The 14,556-nt window shown below is 38.3% G+C and overlaps 1 protein-coding gene across 2 annotated transcripts in view; it reads right to left on the reverse strand.

The window, feature by feature from the left end:
• RPS6KC1 (ribosomal protein S6 kinase C1) overlaps window positions 1-14,556 on the reverse strand; it is a 113,261-nt gene that overhangs the window by 66,267 nt on the left and 32,438 nt on the right. The gene's annotated exons all lie outside the window — the stretch shown is intronic.

Raw genomic sequence — 14,556 nt, forward strand, 5'->3', positions numbered from 1 at the left:
TCTCTCAAATATTGAAAGACTGCTATCATGTCGCCCTTGGCCCTTCTATTTTATAGACTAGACATACCTAGTTCCTGAAATCCCCCTTTCCCAAAACTTCTTTGTGTTGTTTTCATTGTTCATTTTGAGGTTGGGTTGTTAGGGGAAGTGTTTACTTACAAGAGGTGTAATGTCAAAAAAGTTAAGAACCAGTGGTGAGATTCAGCCAGTTCGCACCACTTCGGGAGAACTGGTTGTTAACTTTCTGAGCAGTTTGGTGAACTGGTTGTTGGGAAAAAATCATTAGGGCAGAGAACCGGTTGTTAAATTATTTGAATCCCACCACTGTTAAGAATCCCTGTCCTGTTCCTGGGAGGAGCTTGCTGGTGGAGGCAGCAAAAAATCAGCTGCCTCCGAATTCCTGGCTACGTACCTGTTTAGAGGATCTTCCATCTGACGTCTTATCAGGTTTTCTTATCCTTCAGGCAAGAAGGAAAGAAGAAACTGTTTTGCTGGCAAATGCTCTTCGATTTTTGCAGCTTTTGTGCTTGCAAGGAAAGGGGGGCTAGCCCAAGGCAGAACGGCTGTCCGTGCTGGGAACTTCAAACTGCCTTGTGCAGGACAAAGTAGGTCTCTCCCACTCTGCTCAAAGTTTTGTTTGATTTATTCTTATCACGAGCTGGATCCGTTTACTGTGGACAATAATTGCTTATCAACATTTTAGCTTCTTTTCTTTTTCTCCTCCGAAAAATTATTTACTCAGAGGCTTCTAAAATGGCGCCGAGCAGGCTGGTTTCTCCGGTAATAACGAACACTTTTTGCTAATCCTCACAAGAATTCAAAACAAAAGAGATTGCTTATCATTTGTTTTGGTTTCACAATAGAAGAATTTTACTCCTTCATTAACCTTGCTTATTTGGAAGTTAAATGGTGATGAATCTGCTGAATGGTTACAATGTTTACTCACTGAAAGTTTTGCCAAGCCTTAAACTTCAAAATAAAAGCCTCTTTACTTAAAGCTGCATATTCAGGCAAAAGAGTTTTATTAACTGCAGGCAGATAAATTTTGAAATGGCCTCAAAACCAAATATTAACTTGAAGTCGTCACCCTCTACTTCCAGGGGCACATCCTCAGTGCCTGGCACAAAGCTGCAGCCTCCGCTTCCTACACCCCCTGCTGGGGATGTGTTAACGAAAGAATTTTTCCTGAGTAATCTAAGCGAGGCTCTTAATGCACAGACAATTAAAATGGAAGATAAGTTTAGAGATAATAGAGAGGTGGTAAAGCAGGAGAGAAAAGAGGAAATAAAAGAAATGAAAGAAGAAATTAAAAGTGAAATAAAAGGACTTAAACAGGAGCTGTATGAGAAATTTGATGCTAAGGTTGATAAAATTAGAGATGACATGCTGAGTCTTGTAACTGTATTAACAGAACATATTTCTGGAGTGGAAGATACTCTAGAGGTTCTTAATGATGCCAATGCTAACTTGACATTGAAAACAGAGGTGGTGGAACAAAAAGTGGAAAATGCTGAAAAAGAAATTATTATGATACAGTACCGACAAATGGAGTTCGCATTAAGAGTAAGGGGGCTGCGTGAGGAGAAACAGGAGAACCTGAAACAGATCCTATCGGAAGCTTTTGACCGCCTGATGGGAAGACCAGGGACCAATCAAGACTGGCAAATTGACAAAGCTTACCGCGTTAACTCCTGGCTGGCAAAGCAGAAGCAGCTTCCTCGAGACATCGTTATATATTTTACTACAAGAGAGTTTAGAAATATGGTACTGCAAGCATCTTATAATACTAAGCTTCAAATTGGCGGTCAAGACCTGGTTGTTTTGAAAGAGATACCACCTCAAATGTTAAGAGCCAGGAGAGACTACGCTTTTTTGGTTGAAGAACTCAGAAATCGTCAGATACAGTATAGATGGGATGCACCATTTGGCATCATATTTACATTTGATAAGCAAAGGTACCGCCTCAACTCTGTATGGAAAGCCCGAGATTTTTATTATAATATATTGAAGGCCGGACACCCTGCACCATCTGGACCTAGAGAAAGACCACAAGAAGGACAGGATAGACAGCAAACTACACAACCACCAGACAAGATGGAGCATCTTTCTTCTCTAGAAGTGCAAGGTGCTATGGAACCAAGACCTAGCCGCATGACTACTAGACGTATGGAGAAACAAGCTAAAAAGCAACAGCATCAACAATCATCGGCCATCGATCAAGGATCTACAACAACAAATCTGGAAGCAATGGGAGGAGCTAGACCTAAGGTTAAACAGGCCGTGCAGGAAGCTCTAAAATGCTTCAACCAACCAAAGATGACAACTAAGATTTTAACATGGAATGTCAACGGACTGAACTCTCCACAGAAGAGGAAGAAAATATTTCATTATCTCAAACAGTTTAAGAACGATGTAATTTGTTTGCAAGAAACTCATATCAAGTCAACTGATCAAAAATATTTGATCAACTCAAAACTTGGTCAACATTTTGCAGCTTCTGCTATGGAAAAGAAGAATGGTATAGTTGTATACTTAAGAAAAGATATGAAAGCTGAATTAATAGAAGCAGATCCCTTCGGAAGATATATTGCTTTAGACTTAATCTTAGAAGGGAAAAAGACATTACTTTTGGGAATTTATGCTCCCAATCAACAGCAAGATAGTTTCTATAGAAATCTTCATGCTAAATTAGTACAGTGGGACTATAGTTCCTGTATACTATTGGGTGACTGGAATGGAGTGATAGATACTAAGAGAGATAAGAAGATTTCCCGCCTAAATACCAAGATGCGAGCAAAGTTACCCAAATCTTTCTTTGATATTATGGATGATTTTGAATTGAGAGATATTTGGCGAGAAAGAAATGCAGAGGAATGTGACTTCACTTTCTTCTCGGACAGGCATCAATCCCTCTCAAGGATTGATTTTATTCTAACCACTAATGATTTGCTTTCTAGGGTCAAGAAAACAAAGATTGCAGCTAGGGTCCTTTCGGACCACAACCCAGTTTGGATGGAGTTGGGAAGGGTAGTGCAGGCAAGAAGGTCTTGGAGATTGAACGAAAACTTATTTAGATATGAAAAGTATATTAATGATTGTAAAAAATTACTATCTGAATATTTTGTTTTGAATATGAATAAGGGTACATCTATGGAATTTGTATGGGACGCAAGCAAAGCGTATATGAGAGGAGTTTTGATGAATATAAATAAAACACATAGAAATAAGCAAGGGTTAAAACAAACAGAACTGGAGGAGGAAATTAAGAGAAAAGAGCTGGAGTTAACAATGAACCCAGACGATACAAAGGTTAAGGAAGCTATTAACATATTAAAATCTCAATTTGACATGTTGATCTCTGACCAGGTGGCTACTAATCTATTATATGCAAAACACAATACTTTTTGCAATGCAAACAAACCTGGCAGATGGTTAGCTTATCAGATTAGGAAAAAAAGGAAAACTCGAAATATATCTAAACTGATTTACAGAGGGAAGGAGGTATTTCAACAGGAAGAGATTCAAAAGGCTTTCTGGGAATTTTTTACAGAACTGTATAAAGGGGATAAAATTAATGGTTTAGACATAGACAAATATTTAGACAAAGAGAAAATACCTTCAGTTAGAGAAGAACACAGGCAAAAATTGAATCAACCAATAACCTCGGGGGAAATCCTGCAGGTAATTAAGCAATTAAAGTCAGGGAAAGCACCAGGTACAGATGGCTTGACAGCGGTTTACTATAAAAACTTACAGTTAGAAATGGTAGAACCTCTTAGAGAATTATTTAATATGATTCAAACGGAAGGTAAAGTCCCTCCATCTTGGAAGACAGCGTTTATATCTTTGATACCCAAAGAAGATCAAGATACTACTCAACCCAAAAATTATAGACCTATTTCATTACTGAATGTAGATTATAAAATTTTTACTAAAATATTAGCAAATAGGTTAATGTTGGTCACTCAACAATTGATACATACGGACCAAACAGGTTTTATACAAGGGAGGCAGATGAAAAGTAATGTTAGATTAATTATTAATGCATTAGAATATTTGGGAAAGAACAACCAGATCCCTGCTGCGTTTATATTTTTGGATGCTGAGAAGGCCTTTGATCGAGTTAACTGGCAATTTCTGTTGAAGATACTGCAAAAAATGCAGATAGGAGATAATTTTTTACAGTCAATTAAAGCAATATACCAACAGCAAACAGCACAAATCATAGTCAATGGAAGTCTAACAGACTCTTTTCAAATTGGAAAAGGTATAAGACAGGGCTGTCCTTTGTCCCCATTATTGTTTATTATAACTTTGGAAGTATTGTTGAATAAAATACGGGGCTTGGATGGTTTAAAAGGGATCAAGATTAGGCAGCAAGAATATAGAGTCCACGCTTTTGCGGATGATTTGGTCATAATATTGGAACAACCGCAGGAATCTAGTATGGTTTTAATGAATATGATTAATCAATATGGTCAAGTGTCGGGCTTTAAAATAAACTTAGGAAAAACCAAAATATTAGCTATAAATATGAATATTAAACAAAAGGAAGAATTAGGAGTGATGCTAGGATGTGAGGTAGTTAAAAAAGTCAAATATCTTGGAGTTAACATTTTAACTTCAAATGGGAAATTATATAAGCATAATTATGAACCACTTTGGCATAGCATACAGACAGAGATGAAAAAATGGGAGAAATTGCACTTATCTTTGCTGGGTAGGATAGCGGCAGTGAAAATGAACATTTTACCAAAATTTTTATTTCTCTTCCAAATGTTACCTATACTTAAAAAAGATGCGAACCTTTTAGAATGGCAGAAGGGTATCAACAAATTTGTGTGGGCAGGAAAGAAGCCGAGGGTAAAGATGAAAATAATGCAAGATGTACGTGAGAGAGGAGGATTGAAACTACCTAATTTAAAACTATATTATGATGCAGTGGTATTATCTGTAATTAGTGATTGGATTCACTTAACCAATGATAGAATATTGAACATTGAGGGACATGATCTGGTATTTGGTTGGCATGCTTACCTGTTATTCAACAAAAAATTGGATAAGAACTTTAAAAGTCATATTTTAAGAAATGCTTTATTGCGGGTCTGGAAGAAATACCAATATAAATTAAATGACAAGATACCCATGTGGGCAATTCCTAGACACGCAATTGAAAATATGAATACAGCACAAAAACAGGACAGAATTACCTACAGACAGCTTCTTACCTCGGAAAGGGGGGTATTACAATTAAAATCTTTAGAGGTATTAAAAGAGGAGAAGGTAGTTCAAACATGGTTCCAGTATGGGCAATTACAGGCTAGGTGGAAAATAGATCAAAAAATTGGTTTTATTCAAGTTGAGGATAATCTGCTTAAACAAATAAGAGATCAAAGCTTAATGCATATAAAGAGGATATATAATGTATTAATACAGATGGATTCGGAAACAGAATTAGTTAAAGATTGTATGATAAAATGGGCTCAAAATATTGAGGAACCAATAATGTTGGATACATGGGAAAGAATCTGGGTAAGAAATGTGAAATTTACACAAGCTCAAAATCTGAGAGAAAATTTTTACAAGATGTTCTATAGATGGCATTTAGATCCTAAAAAGTTGGCTTCTATGTATCCGAATGTACAGCCTAAATGTTGGAGGTGTGGTTCTCTCGATGCTACATATTATCATATATGGTGGACCTGCCAAAAGGTTAAGGCATTTTGGATAAAAATATGGTGGGTCATGCAAAATGTTTTTAAAAGAAGGATAAAGTTTAGTCCTCAGTTATTTTTACTAGGTATATGTACTGACTTTACAGTGGTAGAGACCAATTTGATTCTGCACCTGATAACTGCAGCAAGACTGTTGGTGGCGCAATATTGGAAGAAGGAAGACTTGCCTACAATTCAAGAATGGACATTGAAAGTAACAAACTTAGCTGAAATGGCTAAAATATCGGCATATCTCAAAGATCATTCAAATGAGAGATATAAACGAGACTGGAAAAAATGGATTGACTATATACAAAATAAATACGGGACTAAGAAATTCCAGTTAGCCTATGCTTAAGATCAGAAATGATTTAAACTGTTAAAAGTCAGTTCAGTAAGAAGAAGCTAAGGTCAATCTAGAATGTCATTAATTTCTTTATTTCTTTTTTCTCAATAGATTTTAGACTGTGTTAGTTAAAAATCCATACCGTGTACGGGTTCTGGGAAGTCGGGGGGGGGGGAAGGAGGAGGGGGGGTGGGGGGGTGGAGGGAGGGAGGGGTACACACATCAAAAAAAATTGTACTTCAATGTCTTAATGATTGACAAATGATGACATATTTGTGTTTTTTTTAAAGAAAAATAAAAAAGTTCTGTTAAAAAAAAAAAAAAAAAGAATCCCTGTCCTAATTAGTGCTTGGCAGCTTAGTTGGGAAAGATTTAGGTAAACAGGGATATCTCTCCCTTTCCCTCTTCCTCTCCCTCCCTCCCCCCCCCCTGTGAAAAAGCAAAAGTTCAATGTGACCGGTAGTGTTTTGCTGTTACTTGAAATTCATTGGGTCCTCACGTATTCCACAAGAATGAGCTTCCATATTTGGTTGAAAGTAATTTCAGTGTTAGCCTAATTGGTGAGTGGCCATAAACCATATCAGGAAATGTATGTCACAGGGACTTATTCCTTTCATTTAGCATCTTTCAAGATTCAAGTAAAATTAGCTTTCTAAAACGATAAGGCATTCTTATTTGGACTGTTATTTAATAAACACAGTTAAACTGGCACAAGATAATTTTGTAAAGGCTGCCTGCAGTTCTTGTTGAGTTTCAGTCCCTGGGATTTTAATCAATGGGGGGTGGGGGAAGCCCTCCTCAGAAATACCTCCTCTATTTTGTTGAGGACATAAAAATGTGCCAAACCTCCTCTTCTTCCAGTGTTAAGTTCTGGAGTAAACAGGAGGAAGTTATTTTCAAAGCCATGTTCCAAGGTTGCTCAGCCAGACCCCCATCTCAGTGGCAGAGAACAAGTGAGAAGAGTGAAAAGGATTCCCGTCCCCTTTGCATTCTGTTCTAGAAGAAGCGCTTTCAGTCTAGCACAGAAAAAATGGCCAAGAAACAGAGTAGCAGAAGAGGAACTTGTTAGACAATAGGAACCCAGCAGACGCCTGATCCTGGGAAACCAGCTTGAACAAGGAATGCACGTTCAATACACGGACTGCAGGAAAAATATTTGCATTACACATTTCCTGGAAGATATTGCAGTGCCTGGTTTATTTATTTATTTTTGTATCTGCAAAGTCTGTAGCTTTTCCTGCTTTTCTACAACCACTTTAAATAACTATCATTTCAATCTAGGTACAATTTGATGCAAAGCACTTCTATATAAGAAATAAAAAGAAACCTACTGCAAGAAAATCCCGTTTGTGCTTTACATAACTGTAATCTGCCATAACTGTAATCTGTAGAGAATGAGTATACTTGCTGTGGCCCGCCAGCGGCCAGCAGAACTAGCAGCAGATTCAGACAGTGAGGATGTTGGGGAGGAACATGAGCCAGGCCTGGAGTCTGGAGAAGGCTCTGATGAGGGCTCTGTGTTGGAGGCAGAGAGGGGGGGCAGAGCCGTATGCCAGTTATCAGATGCCTTCAGAGTCAAACATCAATGAGGCAGACGAACAGCTAGAGCCTGTTCTCAGTGTGCACATACACAGAGTTGCTAGACGAAGGGAACAGCTAAAGAACAGGGCTCGACTTGTGAGTAAGGCCACAGGTGGATGATGAATGGCCCTCCCAGAGGAAATAAAAGGAGCAAAAGGGCCTGTCAGCTCTCCAAGCCAGATAAGGTCTGTGACTGTAAATCCTCCCTGGAAAGACTTTGCTGGATGTGAATGAGCAGAATTCACAGTAAATTAATAAAAGAGGTTTTTGTTGGGACTAGGAGTTTGCTTCATGCTCTTGGGAAGCCTAGGTCAGAATAATACTCTAGAACGCTCTGCGAGAAGCAAGTGTCTTCTGGTCTTTAATAAAAACATTTGCCTTCCAGTTTTGCATGATGACACACAAGGCAATTGATTAAAAAAAAAAATAAACGAACAACATCCATACAGAAAGTAATAGTAAGAAAATACCAACAGTGAAAATTATTTCATTGGAAAGAATTTTCAAAGTCTGCTTCTGGCCTCCTTTCCAACCCATCTATAAAAGTAGGGAAGGGATTGATGCCATGCACAGTTCATTTGAGGACTTACTAGAAAAAAATCAATTAACAAAAAGGGTATTCGCTAAATCAGAGGGCAATAAATGGGCCTGGAGGGGTGTACCAACCTTAGGCTGCTCTTCATATTAATAAACTCCAGCATCAGTTTTACAGATGGTCAAGTTCATGTCCTTCTCTACAACTGGTGTAGCAAATTTCAGCCAGAATCTATGAGGTTTTATAGCCATCTTCCCTATTCTGATGCCTTCTGGATGTGCTGAGATTTTAATCCCCAGAATTTTTAGACAGCGTGGGCATGCATTAAGGGGCAGGTGACATCCAAATACACAGACAAGGCATCAAGTTGGTGACAGCTGATTCAGGGCATCGGTTTGAAGGAGGCATGCAGGCAGCTAGAAAACCATTCTGTAGAAACACAGAGGCCTGAATCAGATTTGATGCTAAAAATTATTTTAGCTAATATCTTTGCGTAGTGTACGTCAGAATTTCATTTACCTGCTCAATTGGCAGGGGGAGTTTTGAGGGAGGAGACATCACATTTCCCTTTTAATACCGTGTTAGGGACTGTACTCCTGGTGAAATATTGAATTTAAGCTTAATTAAAATTAAATTATTTAAATACAGTTCACATAATTACTCTCCACTTGGTTCTGAAAACAAAAAACAAATCCAAAAACACAACACTGCTGAATTTTTTTGTCACCTTGCTGCCAAATCTGAGTGGAGCCAGGAAAGATACATGCAGCACGTATATGTAGCACATAGGCTCTCCCACTCCTATAACCGAATTAAAAAAAAGAGGGCCAGAAGTAGGCTAATGGAAGCAGCATAGATTCTAGAAACAACAAAATTAGGTTCTTTCATTAGCCTGAAGGATTACTGTATGTCCTTGATTAAACCTTAACCTTGCTGTCAGCAAAAATCAAAAGTCCAGATGAATAGCTAGGCCTTTCCAAACCAACACTTTGATTTCAGAGCAGGGAGAGCATTTCATAATTGGGATGCTATAGCCAAGAAATCCTGCTGTGTCTCCATATAATGTACTACCCTGTTTCCCTGAAAATAAGACCTCCCCGGGTAATAAGCCCAATCGGGCTTTTGAGCACATGCACTAAAATAAACCCTCCTCTGAAAATAAGCCCCCTCCCAAAACATTGCAACACAGCAGCAGCCATGAAGTGACCATGCTCACTGCTTCCTGCACCCCAAAAATAATAAGTTCTCCTCAAAAATAAGGCCAAGCGCTTATTTCAAAAGAAAATAAGACCCTGTCTTATTTTCAGGGAAACATGGTATTCTCAGTGGGAGGATGCAGAGAATAATTCTTTGGTAGATCTTAACATTCTGACTTATAAAGGAAAGTGTGTTTTCATATTGACATTTTAAGCAGCAAAAGTATTTTGAAACTAATCATTAAATTATACTGACATAGGTATATACAATTTTTTCCATCCATCCATCCATCCATCCATCCATGTATCCATCCATGTATCTTAGTTTTTTTTTTCTTTGCTTCCTTCAGGATAACCTCATGAATCTCCCAGGACAGTTCCTCTCTAAATGTATTTATTTCTAAAATTTATTAATATCGATCTTGTGGAGGCTGAAGCCTTTCTGGCAACTTTGGGATCATTCCAAAGACATCTATATATTCACAGAAGAAGACAAAATAAACTTCGCTAGAAAATTATTTGTATGCATTTAACATTGCAGCATGTGCAACTTTCTACTAAAATACAGAATACAGAATAACAGATTTGGAAGGGAGCTTGGAGACCTTCTAGTGAAAACCCTGGTCAGGTAGGAGGCCCTATTCCAATCCAGATAAAGGGCTGTCCAATCTCTTCTTAAAAAGAGTGATGGAATACCCACAACTTCTGGAAGCAGCCATTCTACTGATTGATTGATCTCACTGACAGGAAATTTCTCCTTAGTTCTAGCTTGGATTTCCCTTATTTATTTATTTGTTAAATTTATTTTCTGTCTATCTCGCTGTGAGGCTATTCTAGACCGTGGCACAACATAACCGCGAACGTCAAAAGCGCACCGACAACACCGCGGTACTAAAACCGCGATGTCAAAAGCGCGGCGACAACAGCGTGCCGACAACAGCGCGCCGACAGAAGCACGATTTAACTTAAGGTAAGGTTTAGGGTTAGGTTTAGGGTTAGGTTTAGGGTTAGGTTTAGGGTAGGTTTAGGGTAGGTTTAGCGTTAGGTTTAGGGTTAGGTTTAGGGTTATTTTTAGGGTTATGTTACAGCGTGCTTCTGTCAGCGCGCTGTTGTCGGCGCGCTGTTGTTGCGCAGTTTTGACGGTGCGGTTTTGTCACCGCGCTTTAGTCACATGCGCTTTAGTCTACTGCGGTTTTGTGGTGGAACCATTCTAGACAGCTTTCTTTTCTCTCTCTTTCTCTTTGTTAAGCTTCCATTGGAGACTTCCTGTGTTCCCTTCAGATGCTTTGGAAAATAAGTGGACACTCTCCTCTCTGTGAAGCCCCCCAGAAATTGGAAAACTACTACCATGTCATTCCTAGTCCTTCTCTTCAGACACACTAAGACACACGCATGCATGCGCAGACACACATCCTATGATTTAAAATTAGGACACATTTAATATATTAAAGGAACATAATTATTGTCATGAAAAAGCAAACAGAAATTAATCAGACTAATCCTATTTCTAACTTGCTTTACTGATACAGAGAGGCTCCTTTTTTCTAGAGCATCCCTAAGGAGAAGAATTTGGGTGAAGAGGTTAAGACTCAGAAAGCTGCTTCTCAGTCCTCAACCAAAGCTTAATATGTGATACATTTCACCCTTTAGTGACAGGCTGATCACTTTTCTTGGAAAGGCTTCTAAGTGAAAAAGTGACAAGGGAGAGTAAGCAACATCTACAAAACACAGCTATGGTTTTCAAATAACTCAAGAGTAAATTTCTTGAGTCCTGGGAGCCAGTTCTGGCAATATTCAGTAAGTTAACTTCATGACCAACATTTCCTGATAGAGCACATTGAAAGGTTACAACTCAAGGAATATTTCTTTGCTTTTCTGTTTCTCTTGTTGGACAAGGTGCAAATTTTTCTGGAAAAAAATGTTTTATACTAAGAGAGGAAAATAAAAACACAGGAGTCTATCAATGGGCAGTGTTGTTATGTGATGAGGAAATTCTGATCACAGCTGGCCTCCTTTAATAAATGTGCATGCAGCACATTCACTTTTGCCACGGATGTGCATTGTTTTGTTTCATCAAATCATTCTCCTTCATGAAAGTATTACCTGTATCCATTCTTGGGGGGGGGGGGTTGTAATATAAATTTTATTACAAAATACAATATTTGGACTTCAAAATCTCTGTTAATTTCAATCACAGACTGATTTTACTCACAACACTCCTGAATAAATCTGACTTTTTTTACAGGAAACTCTATAAAGAGTAGTCTTTAAAGAAAGCGATGGAGAGGACATATTTATCCCCTGAATTTGCAGTGTAAAGGCACTTCTGCATGTATTTGGCTGCCACAAATATATTCCTTACAAGAAAGCTACTAATAATCTCTCCTGTTCAGAAGATGAAAGGAAAAGCCCAGAAGCTTGAGTTAATATCTCCTTGAGTTAATATCTCCTTAACTCAAATACACAGTCCAAGATAAATGTCTATGAAGAAGAAAAACTGTAGCTCTTTAGTAGGACACATACTTGGGACACCATCACCAAAGACAAGATTCAATTTCTATCTAGTGTAGACTATACCAAGCAAAGTGAAACAACATGGCTTGTTAAAATATGACAAATTGTAAAAAAAAAAAAAAAAAAAGGAAAGGAAAGGGAGAGGAAGGATTATCTTATGTCCAGTAGATATCAGATAAAGTTTGGGATATACCTATTCTATGTGCTTGATGCCACCATGTGGCAATAGCTTGTATTTGTGTCTTTAGTAGAAAATGTAACCCAATTTCTTTTTAAAGACATCAGCACACAATCCTATGAAATGTTTGTGATTCCCAAATTAGGTTCAGCTGTAAAATAGCATCCAGGTTAGAAGTTAAAGGGAGAGACTGGAGAGAAGGATTTAAAAAAGATCAAGGACAGAGGCACCAGAAGATAGTTTTCTCACAGCAAAAGGCAACAAGAATGGAGAAAGTCATTTGAAGTCTCAGCCTGTCTTCCAGTTTTTAATACAACTCTGGGAAAAAGCTGAAAATAAGAGTTTTACTGGCTCAAAGTCACCCAGTGAGATTTCTCAGCTGACAATGGACTTCAACCAGGGAGTCTCCAACACAAATACACACTATTATATTAGCTATTATTATTGTTGTTGTTATTATTATTATGGCAGCATTATTAGTGTAATTATATTGCTACATAATGTTACAGAAAGCTAGAACGGCTTAGGTGCTGGAGTAGGACTGGAAAGATTCAAGTTCTAGTACCACCTGAGGCATGGAAGCAAGCTGTGGAATTAAGTTAACTTTGGTCCAGCCATTTCCTCTCAGTTTAAATCAATGCCAAGCTCTGCCATAAGCAGCTGATAAAGAAGCCTCATCACTGTTTCATGGAGTAATAGCTTCACTGCAAAAACTAGGTTAGTACAGTCTTAAAAAAGTAGGCCCTGAAATCATGCAGGGCAAACAAGTAAGGACATGAGTGTTAGTACAGTATAGTATTTCCCTAAGTAGTATCAACAAATTCAATATACCATTACTTTACACTTCCAGAATATGAACAAATACTGGCTGTAAATCTGTCTTCTGAAATAATATTCCCCTGATATTTCTATGATGTCTACTTTACCAGCCTTTAAAGAAACCATTAAAACATCTTCTATATCTGTTATTGTACTGGTTCATAACTTAGTGCCGTTGGATAGATCTTCCTCTCTCTTTCTGTTGGTAGAGGAGAGATTTTGGTTCTTCTTTGTGTGGTGCTATCTATTGGATTGGATTGTTTACAGTATTGTTTTGTATATGTTAAGCTGCCCAAAAGATAGGGCAGGGCAGGGCAGGGCAGGGCAAGATGATAGGAAGATAGAATGAATGGATGGATGGATGGATGGATGGATGGATGGATGGATGGACGGACAGTAGGAGGTAGGTAGGTAGGTAGGTAGGTAGGTAGGTAGGTAGGTAGGTAGGTAGGTAGGTAGAAAGATCGATAGATAGATAATAGAGAGATAGAGAGATAGAGAGATAGAGAGATAGAGAGATAGAGAGATAGAGAGATAGAGAGATAGAGAGATAGAGAGATAGAGAGATAGAGAGATAGAGAGATAGAGAGATAGAGAGATAGAGAGATAGTTAGAGAGATAGAGAGATAGATCCAGATTTGATAGTACATAAATATCCAAATTTATTTGTGAAAGTATACTAGTTTCACTCATTTATTAATGTAAAAGTGGTGCAGAGGATGGGAACTATTTTGGCACAATTAGTTTGTTAAGAAACTTGGGACATCCAAAAATATTACCTTTCAGTTATCAATTCATGTTCAGCCAAAAGGATTCTCTTATCCCCTAGAGAAAAATAGAAGACTTTGCCTTGAGCACCCCCCTGTGGGCTCACATTAGAACTTCAAGAAAGGGTTCTTTACATTGTGTCATAATAAATCTTGCTTTATATGCTGAGAGCAATGTAGCGTCCCTCTAGAAGTTGCGCACTTCTCATCTTAAGCTTTACTTCCATTTCTGATTATTCATACTGGAGATTTGTTCTTAATCATGTGAAATAATCATTAGATGAAATAAAGTAACTTCAACATATGGTTTATAAGGTGGTTTGTTTCCAAAAAGATAAATAATACTATAGGCGCCCAACTATTGCTAAGTTGTGGTTAAATAAAATTCGGAAATGAAAGCTTTGAAACTTTCATTGTAATATCTAAATGCAGCTGGGGGAGAGGGGAAATAAAGCTCCTACTGAATCATATGCAAACAAGAGTTTTTAAGGTATGTTTAAAACAGACAGAGCTAGAATTCTACCGATGGAAGTTATGGAAGTAAATTTGATGGTCAGAAGTTCCTTGTTCCTAGCAAAAGCCACTGGACTGATTTGGGGGGGGGAAGAATTCTACCAGAAGCCTCATCTGCTAAACCTGTCTCAGAGGAATATACCAGAGAACAAACAGCAGTGGAGAATTATTTCACCCTACCTAGAAACCACCTTTCCCCCCCCATCAGCTGGTACTGCCAAACCTATTGGAGGGAGAAGTCCTTCTATTGCAGGCCTGTCAAACTCGTGGCCCACGGGCCAGATGCGTCACACACTGGCCACACCTACACCTGGTTTAGCAAAGGGGAAAATCCGGATACGTCACATGACAATGCTGTGATAACGCGAGTTTGACACCCCTGTTCTATTGCAT

The sequence above is a fragment of the Thamnophis elegans genome, chromosome 4, assembly GCF_009769535.1.
Source record: "Thamnophis elegans isolate rThaEle1 chromosome 4, rThaEle1.pri, whole genome shotgun sequence".
In the NCBI taxonomy this organism is placed as follows: domain Eukaryota; kingdom Metazoa; phylum Chordata; class Lepidosauria; order Squamata; family Colubridae; genus Thamnophis; species Thamnophis elegans.